Here is a 15,441-nt window from a genome sequence, read left to right on the forward strand (position 1 = left end):
AACGACAACCTTCATAGAAATGTGGTGGAGTCAAAAATACAATATGTATCTTTCAAATGTATTGGAGTAAAAGTCATAAGTTTCCAAAAAAATAAATACTCAAGTAAAGTACAGATACTCAAAAAATGTACTTAAGTACTGTACTCAAGTAAATGTACTTCGTTACTGTCCACCCCTGCCAGTAAATCACTTAGATCCTCTGACCAGGGCTTACTGGCTGTCCCTCGCTCTTGTTGTGAAACAAAAGGTGATCGTGCCTTTGAGGTTGTGGCTCCGACACTGTGGAATGCTCTTCCTTCAGACATACGTTCTGCGGTCTCTGTTGACATTTTCAGAAGGATGCTGAAGACCTATTTATTTAAACAGGCCTTTGTTTCAATAAGTACTGCCTAAGATATTTAATCTGTAAAGGTGTGTGATACTTTTTACTGTTTTCTTGTAATTTAATTTTATTCAATTTTAATCTTTTAATTAATTTTAATTGTGAAGCACTTTGTGACTGTCTGTGAGAGGTGCTATATGAGATAAAAGTTACTTACTTACTTAGCTAGCTAACTAAATAATTATTAGGTTTCACAAGGTAGCCTTACTGACTAGCCACAGCCAGTTAACTAGACAGTAGAACAGTTGTAGATGGCTAACGTTTCTGAACAATAAAAAACATTCAGTGCCAGTCGACTGTTACAAGTCCTTATATCTAGCTAGCAGGCTAGCCACAACTTCTGACTTCTGTGGTTGTTGTTTGGCTTCGGCTCCACACAATCCAAAAAATCTGCCAAGAAACCACTGTCGTCATCTTGGTGGTAGCTTCCAGATTTTGCTGTTGTTAGGAACTGGCCAACAGTCATCATTCGCAGTGCATGATGGAATTCCACAGGGGTAGGCACAGGATTTTTAAACCTAACACAACTGAAAGCATTTTCAAGGCAGTCCTGAGTAAAGCGTGATGTTAACACAAACTTGTACCCTCTTGTCAGCAAGTCTTCCTGTATTGCAATGATTGAATGTGTTGACATCAGCAATCCACTCTGGACAGGCTTCCAGGTAACCTTTTGGCAAATCTGCAGCTCCTCAAACAGGTGGATGATGTCTTTGAGGAACTGAATGACATTCTCATACTCCTCCATCTTCATCCTGCTGAGTGCCATGATTGGATGGCGACTCAACATCAGATCAAACCAATTGTAGCAGACTTGTAGAAGTTCACATACTCCAAACTGCTTTATTCACCTAGCGGTGGTATACATTCTGACCAACCGGTCGCACCGTGTGCACGTCATACATCATTGCCTGTAATTTAAAGTGACAGCACCACAAGTCTACACCAATGGTTGATGTGCTCCACAAACCAAGATGCTGTAAGGTGTGTGCAGGGACGGTTTTCTTGCTCCACCAAGTAACGTATTGCAGCACTGGTGGACTTGCTGAACACGTTCATCTCATTCCTCGTTTTCATTTTGTCAAAATGACTTGGGTTTATGGATTTTCTGCTCAGATTTGGAGCCAGTTTAAGCGCCATGCCTTGTTGTCTTTCTATCACATCTTTGTATCGACACCACATTTGTGGCAAGTAAAAAAAGCTTAAAAACTACTGAGTAAAACAAGACTTGTTAAAAGGACTAAATTTATTTTAAAAACACCAGCAGTACAAATGTTAGTGGCTCACCTTCCTTCCCCCTGTCTTCTTCTTCTTCTTCTTTGGTTTTTATTGGCGGTTTGCAAACTTAAATTAGTGCATTACCTCCACCTACTGTATGCATTGCAATCTGGTTTAGTTCTCTTAAACCATAGACATATATACATAGATGCCGCATTGGCCTTTGGATCGCACATCAACGTCGCCGCCATATTGGTCCAGGCAAGACTGGCCTGTAAACAAATAGAAGTGAACAGGGGAGCTGCAGTTTTTCTGGATAAAAAGCACTATAACGTTTACATTTCTCAACCGATTCCAATGAATCGTTTTTATATCCAAGGCTTTATGTTCTACGTGGAGTACAAAAAAAAAAAGTTTTGTCTCCAGTTACTTAGAATCGCGATAGTTAGGCTATATTCGCTGCTAGACGCTCAAGAGAGTAGTGTGTATCAACGTTAGGTTTACATGAACTGAATTACTTACGTGGTGGAAAATAATTCATTGTCATAAGGAATTGCCACAGTGAATTTTAAAATGGCAAGCTGGCTAGAAAGTAATAAATGCATTGCTACCTAACTTGAGTAGGATTGTAAGCATCAAATAACCTTAATTGTAAGGCTAGCTTTGCTTGTTAGCTACCTACCAATGTTTTCTTGCAAGTCGTGTTTTGATTTTGAACGAATTAAACTGAACACAATGTGGAGGAAAATATCCTCTTAAGGTTCGGTGGGTGAGTCGGTGATGCAAGAATAAAGACTAGAAATTATGATTTCTTCTAATAACCTTTTTATTCTCTTCAATCAATTATTCTTTTCATGTACGTAGGCCTACGGGAGGTCTCCAGTACTATAAAGACACATAGAGAGCTTCTTCGCATTATGTTTTACATACTTTTTATACAACCAGATCTCCTCCTACCCTGATGTATCTTCCCTTTAAAATAACCAATCCCAGCCTAGGTCAAACTTATGTTTCACCAGTTAGTTTAACAATAACTATTATATAATCAATTTTAATCAATGACAGATATTTCACTACACACACTTACAGAGGAATGTATATGCATGACTTGAATAACAAGTATTTGTTCTCATAATTAACAATCGTTTAATCTTCCAGTTCCAAAGTACATGCACTTTAAATGCGTTCAATACATGCTGTAATCCAAATGAAATATTTACTCATATACACACCACCATGTTCTAACAAACTATGTTTATATCATTACCATTGCCGTGATTACTTTGATTTTCATTCATTCATTTTAATAGAATATAATCTATACATTTACTAGATATAGCAAATCAGTTCGTTCTAGGTCAGTATCCTTTCTCTTCTCTTGCAATTCAAAGGTCTTCTGCACAAGACTGTTTCCCAACAGAAGTTACTTACAAAATTCCACTAAGTAAATGTTTACAATTTTCCCTCCTGCAACTGGGGTTCAAAGATTCTCTAGGTAGTATGCATCAGTGTACAAGGAGGCCACTGTCTTTTCTTAGTTACAAATTCTTAGACATAACACAGAATACCTACTGTTCTTCAGTGATCATCCCATAATCACATACATTTAAATATATTCTTGATCAGTACAATCTTTAATAAGAAGAAATGTAAAAACATTAAAAGAATGAAGGAAAAACATACTTCCACAACAACCACAATAATTTTAACCTGGCAAGCTGGCTAGAAAGTAATGAATGTATTATTAATTTTAGCTGAAAGGTTTTTCATTAGAACAAGCTTGATTTCTTGCTATTTGCTTGCTAGCTAACAGGATTGCAACCATTATTTATCATCTATAAAGGCTAGCTTTGCTTGTTAACTAGCTACCAATGTTTTCTTGCAACATTAAATTTGTGTTTTGATTTGTTATTTTAATACATAACATATTAAATGTCCAAATTGCCCCAAATAGTTTCAGGCTAACCCTTTGCTTTCTAGCTATGTTAAATTGTAAAATTATTGTGGTTGTGTTCAGCTGAATTCATTCAAAATCAAAACACGACTTGCAAGAAAACATCGGTAGGTAGCTAACAAGCAAAGCTAGCCTTACAATCAAGGTTATTGATGCTTACAATCCTACTCAAGTTAGGTAGCAAGCAAATAGCAAGAAATCAAGCTTGTTCAGATGAAAAATGTTTCAGCTAAAATTGAAAATACATTCATTACTTTCTAGCCAGCTTGCCAAGTTAAAATTATTGTGGTTGTGTTCAGTTTAATTCGTTCAAAATCAAAACATGACTTGCAAGAAAACATTTGTAGGTACCTGACAAGCAAAGCTAACCTTACAATCAAGGTTATTTGATGCTTACAATCCTACTCAAGTTAGCTAGCAATGCATTTATTACTTTCTAGCCAGTTTGCCAGGTTAAAATTAACGGTGGCAATTCCTTATGCCAATTAATTATTTTCCACCACGTAAGTAATTCAGTTCATGTAAACCTAACATTGATACACTGCTCTCTTGAGCGTCTAGCAGCGATTATAGCCTAACTATTGAGATTCTAAGTAACCGGAGATAAAACTTTTTTTTTGTACTCCACGTAGATCATAAACCCTTGAATATAAAAATGACTCATTGAAATCGGTTGAGAAATGTAAACGTTATAGTGCTTTTTATCCAGAAAAACCGCAGCTCTCCGTTCACTTCTATTTGTTTTCAGGCCAGTCTTGCCTGGACCAATATGGCGGCCACGTTGACGTAACGCAGCAAGGGGCGGAAGCGGCCAATGCGGCGTCTATGTATATATGTCTATGGGTTGAACAATATATAAAACAACAGCCCAACCCTCCCATATCTGACTCGTGATTCTTTATTTCCTTATATCCCTGACGTCTGACTCCCTCCAAATCCTTTCGCTAAAATTCCCTGTATTTCATCCCCCTTTACATCCGTTATTCCCAAAATCTCTTTCGCTGCGTCCACCACCATCTTGATCCTCTCTGATTTTGTTTCTATTTCACTAGCACAATTGATCACCATCGCTATAAATGCTAAGAACCTTCTTCTATCCATATGCGTCATTTCTCTGTCACATCTCACTTGATCTTTTCCTTCTGTTGTAGTTCTATTCTGTTCCTTCCTCACAGCTCCCGTCTCTGCCCTCACTCTCTTCGTTGCTTTTGCATATGTTATTTTATTCTGCACTCTTGTTCTTTCCACCTCGCTTTCCCTCTTCCTTCTTTCGCACTGCTTTGCTCCCGCCTCATGATTTCCCCCACAGTGAAAACATATTGCCTGGTCTTTAGACATTGTGCAGTCCTCATCCGAACATCCATCTTTCCCACACCTTCTACACCTGTGATCCCTGTTCCTACAAACTGCTGCCACGTGTCCATAATCCTGACACCAGTAACACCTCAGTGGAACCCTTTCATATGCCCTCACCCTGTAACTAACATAGTCTAAATAAATCCTCTCCGGTAGTTCGCCTTCAGATTCTAACAATATTGAGCCACTTTCCTGTTCTTTATCCCCCTGATAACTTTTCATTCGCCTCGCCCCGTATACTCCCTCAACCTCCAAGAAACAGTCAGCATCTACCGATACCGGGACCCCACTGATCAGCCCTTTCCGAAACGCTCTTTCCCTCATTAAAAAACAGACAACTTTTGTTGAACCAAATATTTTAGCTTTAAGCGCTTTATCCCTCAATCTTTTTGACTGGCACTCAATGATTATAATTTCCCCCCGGTTACCCTCACTGCCCTAACTTCCCCAATCTCCTTCTTCACTAATCTCCCTATTTCATGGACTTCATTAAAAATGCCATTTGCTTCCCATCCAGACCCGGGCTTAACATCCACCTTAACGTCCGCTTAACATCATTTCTACTACAAATTTCTCATCCTTATTTTCATTTTCTATTCCTTTTTTCCTTTTCTCATTTCCACCTTCTACCACTTCACACTCCATTTCGTCCCTCCAACAAGGAGCGACCGAGTCGGCTGCAACGCTTAAAAATGACCGTTCTAGCAAACACTTAAATAGTTGAGCCAATCAGTTGCACCTGGTTACAATCACATCAAATTAACAAATTAAACAATTAAATAATCAATTAAACAATAAATACACAATCAATTAAAATTAAATGCAATCAATTAAACAATTAACAACCTAGTGAAGGGCCACTCCTTCACAGTCTTTTTTTTCCACCACACTGCTTGGAATTCAGAACATCTGTCCACCAACAAGGGCACTCCTCAGGTTTTTGGCTAGATGTGGAACATCTGCCAAAAAATAGAGGTTCTGTTCTGGGTGCACTGGATGTGGTACTGGAGTCCTTCGGTGATCCACACTGCCCTGTTGGCACTGTCTATGTCACTTGTCACAGCCATCACGTACAGCTCCACAGCTGCTGCTCTCTCTATGATATCCAAAATGATTGTCTTGTACACTGACCCCCGTGTTGAATTTCCAGTGTAGTGGAAGGGAACCACTTGCTTCCATCTAGTGCTCACGCCAGCCAGCCTGAACACCAGTCTATGGGTTGCCTCCCTAGTGTGACATCCCCCAATACCTTCCCAGTGCCCATGTGCACCTCAACACCTGGAGTAATGGCCAACTCATAAGTGTTAAGACGCAATCTCTCTCCTCCTCCTTCAACGCTGCCACCTTCAGCTTTAAAAATTCAAAAACTTCACCCAGTACAAATTTGATATTTTCCGTTTGTTGCTGCAGTGTTATTGCTGCTGGCAGAGGCAAGTGATCTTGCAAAAACTTATACCCAGTTGCTCTAGCTGAAAACCTGATTTTGAGGGCCTTTTGAATGTTTCATTCCCCCAGGTCCTAGTGTTCCTCCCCACTGATTTTAATTGGTCTTTAGTGAAAATCTTTCCTAATTATTTATCTCTTATCTCCATTTTATTTGGAATAGCCTTTTTCTGCCTCCTTACTCTTTTTAGTGCCCTATTTGCATTATTTAGGCACTAAAAAGAACTTAAATAGACAGGGGGTAACAAGACACAGGTGGGAACAATGATAGAATAACGAAACAATTGGAAACAATCATACAATTAACAGGGGGGAGCAGGACACAAAACAGAAGTGCCGCCATCTGGCGGCCCAACAAGGGAAACACAGACAGGAAAACACAGAACCATGACACCCCATTTACACCTGGTCCTGCGCAAAACCCGACACCAGTGTCATTATCAGTGCATCCCTAAATAGAAGCAATTGATTCATGGTATTTGACTACCCTTAACATATTTGATCAATTATGATTAATAGTCATGTTTAAAAAAAAGTTCAGTACTAATCTAGAAGTACAGAAGTACTATTCAAATATATTTGTATTATTTACTAAAAACAATGATTAAACATGAAAGCAAATCAAGGTAAAGCAATTTTATTTATATAGCACATTTTATACACAACCTCTGTTTAAAGGTGGGAATCACTTTACAACAATAAACGATATACAGTGGATTCGGAAAGTTTTCAAACCCCATTGATTATTTCTCATTTTGCTGCGCTGTAAGGGTTATTTCTCCTGACTCATTTTCCTATAGAGCAGGGTTGTTATTCATGTCATTAGTCAGGTTCATCCTGCTGCTCCTGTGCCTTCATCTCCTGCTCTGAATCTTCCTGTAGACAAATAATGTGATATACAAATCATATTAGATTAATAATATAGTTTCATAAGACTCATTTTTTTCTGATGTTTATGAGGTATTTTAAATCATTCAATGATGTAGACAATATACTGTATGGCATCACAGTAAACGTCATTCCTACTTTACTGACACATATAGGAGAGAAGGAAAAGCAAAAACACAGATGCAGGACACCTTGGGAATAGAAGCCAGGCCAGACAATTTATGAGGAAAACACCACCATTGCTGCTCCTCCACCAAGCCTTACGGTCACAGGTCCCAGCCGGACAACCACTGCTTGTCTACCAAGCCACATGATCGCTGCTCCCAGCTGCACCATTACTGCTCCCAGTCTTATCATCGTTGGTCCCAGCAGCACCATCACTGCTCCTCCACCAAGCTACACCATCGCTGCTCCTCCACCAAGCCATACCATTGTTTGTCTCAGCCTTACAGTGCACGTCCACTGCAGTGTCAAACATCACGTGTCGACGCGTCGCTTCATGTTGCCTGGCTGCTTGGGGGTGTGTCAAAAAAATATGTGGTTGGCGGCTGGTGGGTGTTACGAAGTCCTGCTGAAAATGTGTTCCCGTTCACGCTACGTGTATAAATATAGGAGCATCACAATATACTTTTAATATTTTCTAATAAGCTTGCAAAGGAGTGGAATAACCAGAATAAAATTACCATTACTCTCCAAGTATAACCATCGCTGGTCCTCCCACACATTTTCACACACAGGGTAATCAACTGTTATTTAAAAAAAAAAAAAAGCTTACAAGCTGGATTGTGCTTTCTTGTAAACACACATTTAAGTCTCCCTCCAGTTAAGATAATTTAACTGAATTGACAGTTCAAGACAGATAGTTTTTTTTATGTCAAAAGATAATTTTACTGAATTGTAATTGGTAGTTGAGCTAATAACGCACAACCAGCAGCCCATCTCTCCTGACTTGCCCTGAGCAACTTGAATGTGCATTATGGTACTTTTATTAATACACATCATAAAAAAAAAGAAAAAGAGGCGCTGGGAGGGGTCCAAGCATTGGCACTAATGCGCCCCCTATTGAGCGATTTTAAAATGTTTTTTTCCTCATGATCATATACCTTCACCCAACATATCTACTGAATATCATGATGATTGTATAAAATATTGATGACTTATGGCCAATTTTGTGCTAAGAGACGCGCTTCGTAGAAGTTCGTTGGTTGACAGTGGCCATACCGTTTATCCGATTGGGCCCATTTATATTGCGTTTATGTAGGTTGTTCCCCTGAGGGTATCGGATTTGGTGCTGATTGGGGCTGATTGGGGCAAAACTGAAAAAGCCCTGTAGAAAAACCTGTTTTTCAAACTAGACCCGACAGTGTCGGATTATTTAGTTGCGTCACCATGGATGTCACCTAGCCGCTTGCTGTAAAGGCCTTTACTACGTCGTAACACTTAGATGGCATGTCGTAACACTTAGATGGCCCGGCGCGTATCTGACTTGTGGTGTGGGAGTTATGGCCTTTTAAGCATGACCCTTTGTTATAGCGCCACCATCTGGCGACATAGGTGATTTTTAGTGCCTGAATAGTGGGGGGGCGATAGAAACCCACCTACCAAATTTGTTTGGTCTAGGACTTTTGGTTGCTAAGCCTCAGACACTTTTAGCTTCGCTGCATGGACCCCTAATTACGCTCAGACAGCATGCTAGATAACCTAACCTAGATAACGTTACCCCCAGCGGTAAAACTGATTTAACTGTAACTTCAGTGATAAAGCTTCAGTGATTATTTACGTTTACTGGAATAGCCAACGTTAACTTTAAAGGTATAAGTTCCCTAGAAGACCAAGCTAACACTGACAGTGCGACGGTAAAACAACTGTCCAAGGACATGGAACTTTTGCGTGAATGGCTTACTGGTCTCGAGAGCAGAGGAAGAAGGAATAACATCAGACTCACCGGGCTGAAGGAAGGCGCTGAAGCAGGAGACCTGGACAGCTTCCTAAACAAAATCCTCCAATATATTCTGGATTTAGAAGATGGCAACCCGCTCCCCGAGATTGACCGGGCTCATTGGGCCCTCAGACCCAAGCCGAACCCCGGAGAACCCCCTCGAACCCCCTCGAACCATCATCGTGCGCCTGCTTCGGTGGGGCGACAGACAGGTCTCTAGAAAGAAGCAGACGTTGCTCTGGAGGGACATCGTTTCGTCCATTACATTACATTACATTCATTTGGCAGACGCTTTTATCCAAAGCGACGTACAAAAAGACAGGATTTGGCAGTGGAGGTCCAAAAACAACGCGCTGCCTACAAGGATATCATTGACAAAGTAAAGACCACCGGTCTGCGTTTTGGATTACTTCATCCTGCAAAGTTTGTTATCACTATTGAGGGAAAGACATTCAAATACAAATCACCGGAGGCGACCTTGCTGAACTTCCAGATGTTTTTTGATTTGGCTGCTTGTTTCCTTTCCTCCAGTGGGTGACTTTCATACAAACTGTAAGTGACTTCTTTTCTTTGCTTTTTTTGTCCCACCTGTTTATGCTTTATCTCTCAATCTCTTTTTTGGCCCAAACTTTCAAGTCTGGAGTAAAAACTGTCTAACTTGTGGCACTCCACAGAATTATACTCCCATTAAATGGGTTATGGAATGGATTAATTTTAGAATATGATGACAAGAAAGTGTGTTTTTGTTGTATCTATGCTGATTCAGGTGAGGTCTAAAGTCGGCCATGTAGCCTAAGCAAACTTTGGAAAAACGTGTTGCGGCTTAATATTTAGCAAGTTAATAAGGTTGATATATATATATATAATATATTTTTTTCTTCTTTCTTTCTTCTTATTATCGGTCTGTGTGATGTAGCAATTCGGCGCCTATACCCTACTTTCACGGATAGGGGATGGGGGGTACTTCATCTCATGATTGTTTTTATGTTTTGTCTGTGCCATTTGGTGTAGTGTATGTTCTGTCTTTTGTTATCTGTGTTGTACGTGTTCCCTTTCCTCCTCCTCCCCTACCCCCCCGGTTGCAGTGCCGAGTACTCTCACTTAAACATCAGCACAGGGTGGATTCTATATGACCTGGCAGAATATACACACACACAGACACACACAAACACACATTACATGCATACACACACACACACACACACACACACACAGAACATTGCCAAAATGTATAAAATCTTGTCACATCTAAAGGCCCTTGATAGTGATATAGCCATATTACAGGAGACCCACTTTAATATGGAAGAATCACTCAAATTTAAGCAAAGATGGGTGGGCCAAGTGTTCTCCTTCCCAGGTTCTAGAGGCACTAGAGGTGTTAGTAGACCACTCGGGCCATCCTCTTCCAATAGACAGAACACTATCAAGTGCCTTTAAAGAGTTGTTAGAATCACTGGCATTGGCTGATGTATGGCGATTACTGAATCCTCACTTCCGTGAATATACATCTATTCCAAGGTGCACAACTCTTATTGTAGTATTGACTACCTCTTAACATCCAACTGTCTTATTGAAAATGTAATTAATTGTGAAATACATAGTATAGTTGTATATCAGATCATGCCCACCAGTCAATTACTTTTTGCCTAATTGCTAACGAAAACAAATCTAAACAGGAGATTCAATAATTCACTGTTAAAAGATGATACTTTTATCTCCCTTATTGAAAAGAAAATAGAAGAATTTTTAACTATAAATGTAGACTCTATTTCCTCTATTCAAACTGTACGGGAGGCTTTTAGGGCCACCTGCTGAGGTTGGATAATCAGTTATGCATCAGCTAAGTGCAGGAAAGCTATTGAAAAGAAAAATAATTTATGAATGGAACTAAAGACAACGAAGATGCAACATATACAGGATCCTAAATATCAACCAGTCCTGCACCCCTTCCATTCTAGCAACCAGATTATTCAGAATTTATTGTGGATGGTTTGATATGATGTGTTGCTCAGTGCCAGCCAGAAAAGGATGGGCTCCCCCTCTTAATTCTGGTTCCTCCTACAATTTATTCCTTCCCCACTGTCATGAACTGACTCACGTTTCAGACAACGATAGGAGGGAGAACACACAAAAGGTTGTCAGTCAAAAGAAGTCTGTTCATTAACTCAAACTATTTACAAAAATAAGTAAAGAAAATGCAACAAAATCAGTAAAAATCAGTGGTGTAGGGAAGTGCATGGGTGAATGGAAAATAACACCCAGTTGAATGATAAATCAAACAAACAAAAGCCAGGAGCACATGTGGGAGCTGAGAGAGAGTCAAACAGACTGAGCTGGGTGCTAAATAGGCTCTCCAGACCAGCCACCCAGGTGAACCTCCTCCCACTAACTACCTCCATTCTGCTGCCACTTCCTGAAAGGGGAGGAGAGCACAAGCAGTAGGAAGTAACAGTAGGAGCAGGAGGCGGGGCGTCACACCACCTAGGGAGTTTTTCCTTACCACCGTCGCCCTATAATGTAAAGTGTATTGTGACAAATTCCTATGAATTGCGCCAGAAAAAATATATGTAAATTTACAATTAAATAAATGTAATAAATAAATGTAAATTAAATTTAAAAAAAAAAATGTAATTCTGGAATTGAATTGTAGAGTAAATGTATACCCCCTTTCATTTGGAAACAATTTTTAGTTTTGGCAGTAATCTGGTAAACAATGAGCCAGTACTGAACTGAGAGTGTATGGACATGCATGGTCGGGCTACACTAAAACACCAGCAACAATTGCTGGGAACGTGATTTTCCAGAAATGACTGCGTAATGTTAAAGGTATGCATTTAAATATGAGTATATAATGTGCAATTATATCCAACTGTATTAAGTCGCTTTTCCACCGCATGGTACCGGCTCAACTCGACTCGACTCTACTTGACCTTTTTGGTTTTCCGTCGGGCAAAAGTTGTGGATGGTACCTGGTACTTTTTTTGGTATCACCTTCGTTGAGGTTCCAAGCGAGCTGAGGCGATACCAAAAGGTCACGTGAAAACACTGCAGACCACTGATTAGTCAGAGAGAATTGTCACTAGAATCATCACTGCATCCAGCAACCAGAGTCGTCTTGTCGTCTGAGCTCTGATGTAGGATTTCCCAAACTCTCCTGTTTTTTTCAGCAGTCTTTTGTCTTGCTATCTTCAGCCTCTTCTGAAACAAAATTTGTCTCCTTGCTGTGGCAAACAGCCACATACCGAGAATCAAGAACACCATCCCTTTGATATCTTCCATTGTTCCTGTGTGTGTCGCATTGAAGATGACGTCACGGCAGTTTCATGCGGCGCCGCTATGACGACCAGGTACATTGACGGGGGTACTATCTGCAGTGGAAAACAAAGTACCTGGTTCCAAAACCGAGTAGAGTCGAGTAGAGTCAAGTTGAGCCGGTACCATACAGTGGAAAAGTGGCTTTAGTTACAAGAAGACAAACGACAAAATCGCACTTAAGGAATAAGTGCATTTACTGAGCTTTTAGTTTGAAATCCTCTAACCGGAAGCCTCAAATTGTTGCCAGCAACAATAGCCAGTTTCACGGAGAAAGGTCTGGCTGCAGCAGACTGGGAAATCTCCACCAGGAGGATCTCCACGGAGGGGACCGGAAGCACGTGACCTCCATGTGGAGGACCCAATGAATAAGTGGAAGGACCGGAAATTACGTAACCCCCACACCATGAATGGAAGTCACGTGATCCAAACAAACTGTTCGTATACAGTTCATTGAAGTGGGGTTCGACAACGGGGAAAGAATGGAACAAACAACAGAACTGTTTAAAGCGAAAGGTTTTGTCCAGGCTTTGTCAAGACTTGTCCAAGGGAAATCTTGTCGGTACCTTTTGTATTGAGAAGAACCGGTTGTTCTCAGCACTCCAAGCGTCACCCAAAAATAACAGTCTCCAACGTAATGTCGGGAATTTGCAAGTTAACTTGAAAGTATGGATAACAAACGCCTAATGCTACAACTGTGATCAGTAGTTGTGGATGCAAGATGGGTTAATGTTCCATAAATGCAAAAAAAAAAAAAAACATCTGCAGACTTCTCCTTAGCTGCTGTCAGTGGTGATGCCACGACCAGAGAGAGCGAGACAATGGCGAATCCTCACTTTTATATCGGAGATTGCGTCCTTCCGGTTTTACAGTATTGGCTTATTGTATATTTGGAATTTGTGGTTGGGGGCAGAGTTAACTGTGTCACTCTTGTGGTGGTGTATGGGTATTGTAGTTTTGGATTGTTCTTTTGTAGTCCATGGTACCAACACATGGAAGCTATTGTACAATGCTTTGGTGAGTGGATATTCTCTGGAGATGATGGCTGAACTTATGCAAATGTCAGCTGCGTTCGGTGTCGCTTGAGAAAATGAGTGCGGGCGAATATACCACATGTTGAAGACGATCATAAAGTTAGCTAGATTTTCTATATATTTGAATTATACAGGCTTTCCCCCAAAAACCTTTAATGCCCTTCTTATTAACTGGTCATCCATTTATGATGCCGAAATCGTGTTTACTTAAACTGTTTTCTTTGTTTACATTGGCTAATTGTTTGTTGCGCCACAGTGACATTGTTTGGCGGTACATTAGTTTGAAATATTGGAAGGAATATCTTGACATTTATTCATCAATAGTTTCCCAATATTTTTGATTACCATACGTTGTCTTTGGGGGTGCATATACCGCTGATTAGGAATCATTGGTTTTAATCCAAATTTAAAAGCTAGCTAGCATATTTTTACTATCTAAACAAATTATTAGCCCCTTGCTGTGAAGTGATATCATGAGCACTGTCCTTGTAATTACAATTTGGAACACATAAATGTTACTGTAAAGAATAATTAAATCTATATTCATTTTAGATGCATGTATCCATATGGAATGCTGGCTCTCCGTCAACTATTAAAGAATGCAACATCTGCTGCAGACACTTATTCCACTGCCTGTTATGCCCAACCTTCAAACCAACAAAGAAGGCAAACATTCAGAGGTGTGTGGACATACATGCAAAACAGTGCATCTCAAAGTATGCTGATGTTTAACCCATATTCCAGTCTATTTGAAATGACACAAATTCTGCCTAGTCTGTTTAAACATCAGACATTTTTTTAAACTCTACATATTGTTTATGCCCTGCATCTGAACAAATTGGATGTGCCCATTCTACTGTGCCATCTCCTTTCAGGTGACTACATCAGAATCTGTACTATTGGCATTTTATGAGAGCTGAAAATGTACAACATTGTTAATCAGAAATTATATCTGGGTGGGTAAATTGGTGGATATGCTAAACATAGTTTGTCATTGATTTATAAATATACCAGTGTATCCTGGAGTTTCACTGATGGTTTAATTGTGGTACATATAGCACTGGCCTGATATGCATTCTATGTTTGCAGTTTGCTTCTACCTGACTGCTTCCTGCATAGCTGAGACAATCCTCTTGTCAGAGCAGATACCTACCTCCCCCACTGTTAGAGCAAATCACCAAAAACTCTGTGTAGAGTCAGGTAAATTAATCAGGTAAATTAATCTGACATTTGTTTTACTCTGTTCTTGCAAAGCTTAACAGTTTTCTTTAATATTATCTAAATGTAAAACACTTGTAACCAAGGTTTTGAAAAGTGCAATACAAAATAAATTGCCAGATTTTTTAAATATGTAAATGTATTAAATCTTTAGACTGTCAAGCTCATGAAGCTGATAGCATCTGCTACCAGTGTGCAAGAAAAAATTGACGGAGGTGAAATCAACATGATGGGCTACCTCTTTGATGTCATACTTCAAGAGGTAAGATGTGAATGCTGAGTTATTGCTGACTGATATTGGTTACATGATAAACAATAAGAGTGATGTGTAAAGGGGACTAGTGACTTGTGTTTTCTGTTTTAAAGGTCATCACCAGGATCTTGGAAAAGAATGAGGGCTTCAGCTGCTATCCGGCAGAATTTGCCATGGCCAGTGGATTTCACCATTAAAAGCTGGAGAAATGTGATAGTCTTGATTGTATTTATTTTGGATGATTGATTAAAGAAAAATCTATTGTAACAATTGGTTGTCTCATTTTATTAAGCCTATTCAAATTTTGACATCTCATTGCTGCATAATTTCCTGAGGAATTATGATTCTTTGGTGTTCAACTACATCTGGCATTTAACTGTCCACAATTATGACTCAATGTTTGAATGTGGACAATCATTATCTGCTTTTCAGTGACATGAAAGCACC

General features: G+C 39.8%; 1 long non-coding RNA gene across 2 annotated transcripts; it reads left to right on the forward strand.

Moving 5' to 3' along the window:
* Window positions 1–9,654: 9,654 nt before the first annotated feature.
* On the forward strand, window positions 9,655–15,186 carry LOC118225152. 2 transcript variants are annotated; one of them, XR_004764777.1, is made up of 5 exons: window positions 9,655–9,729; window positions 14,076–14,203; window positions 14,613–14,736; window positions 14,896–15,003; window positions 15,108–15,186. It is a non-coding gene; the product is annotated as an uncharacterized LOC118225152 (long non-coding RNA). The 2 variants fall into 2 exon arrangements; XR_004764776.1 differs by having other exon boundaries at window positions 14,896–15,159.
* The last annotated feature ends 255 nt before the right edge of the window (window positions 15,187–15,441 follow it).

Source organism: Anguilla anguilla, chromosome 4 (assembly GCF_013347855.1).
Source record: "Anguilla anguilla isolate fAngAng1 chromosome 4, fAngAng1.pri, whole genome shotgun sequence".
Taxonomy (NCBI): domain Eukaryota; kingdom Metazoa; phylum Chordata; class Actinopteri; order Anguilliformes; family Anguillidae; genus Anguilla; species Anguilla anguilla.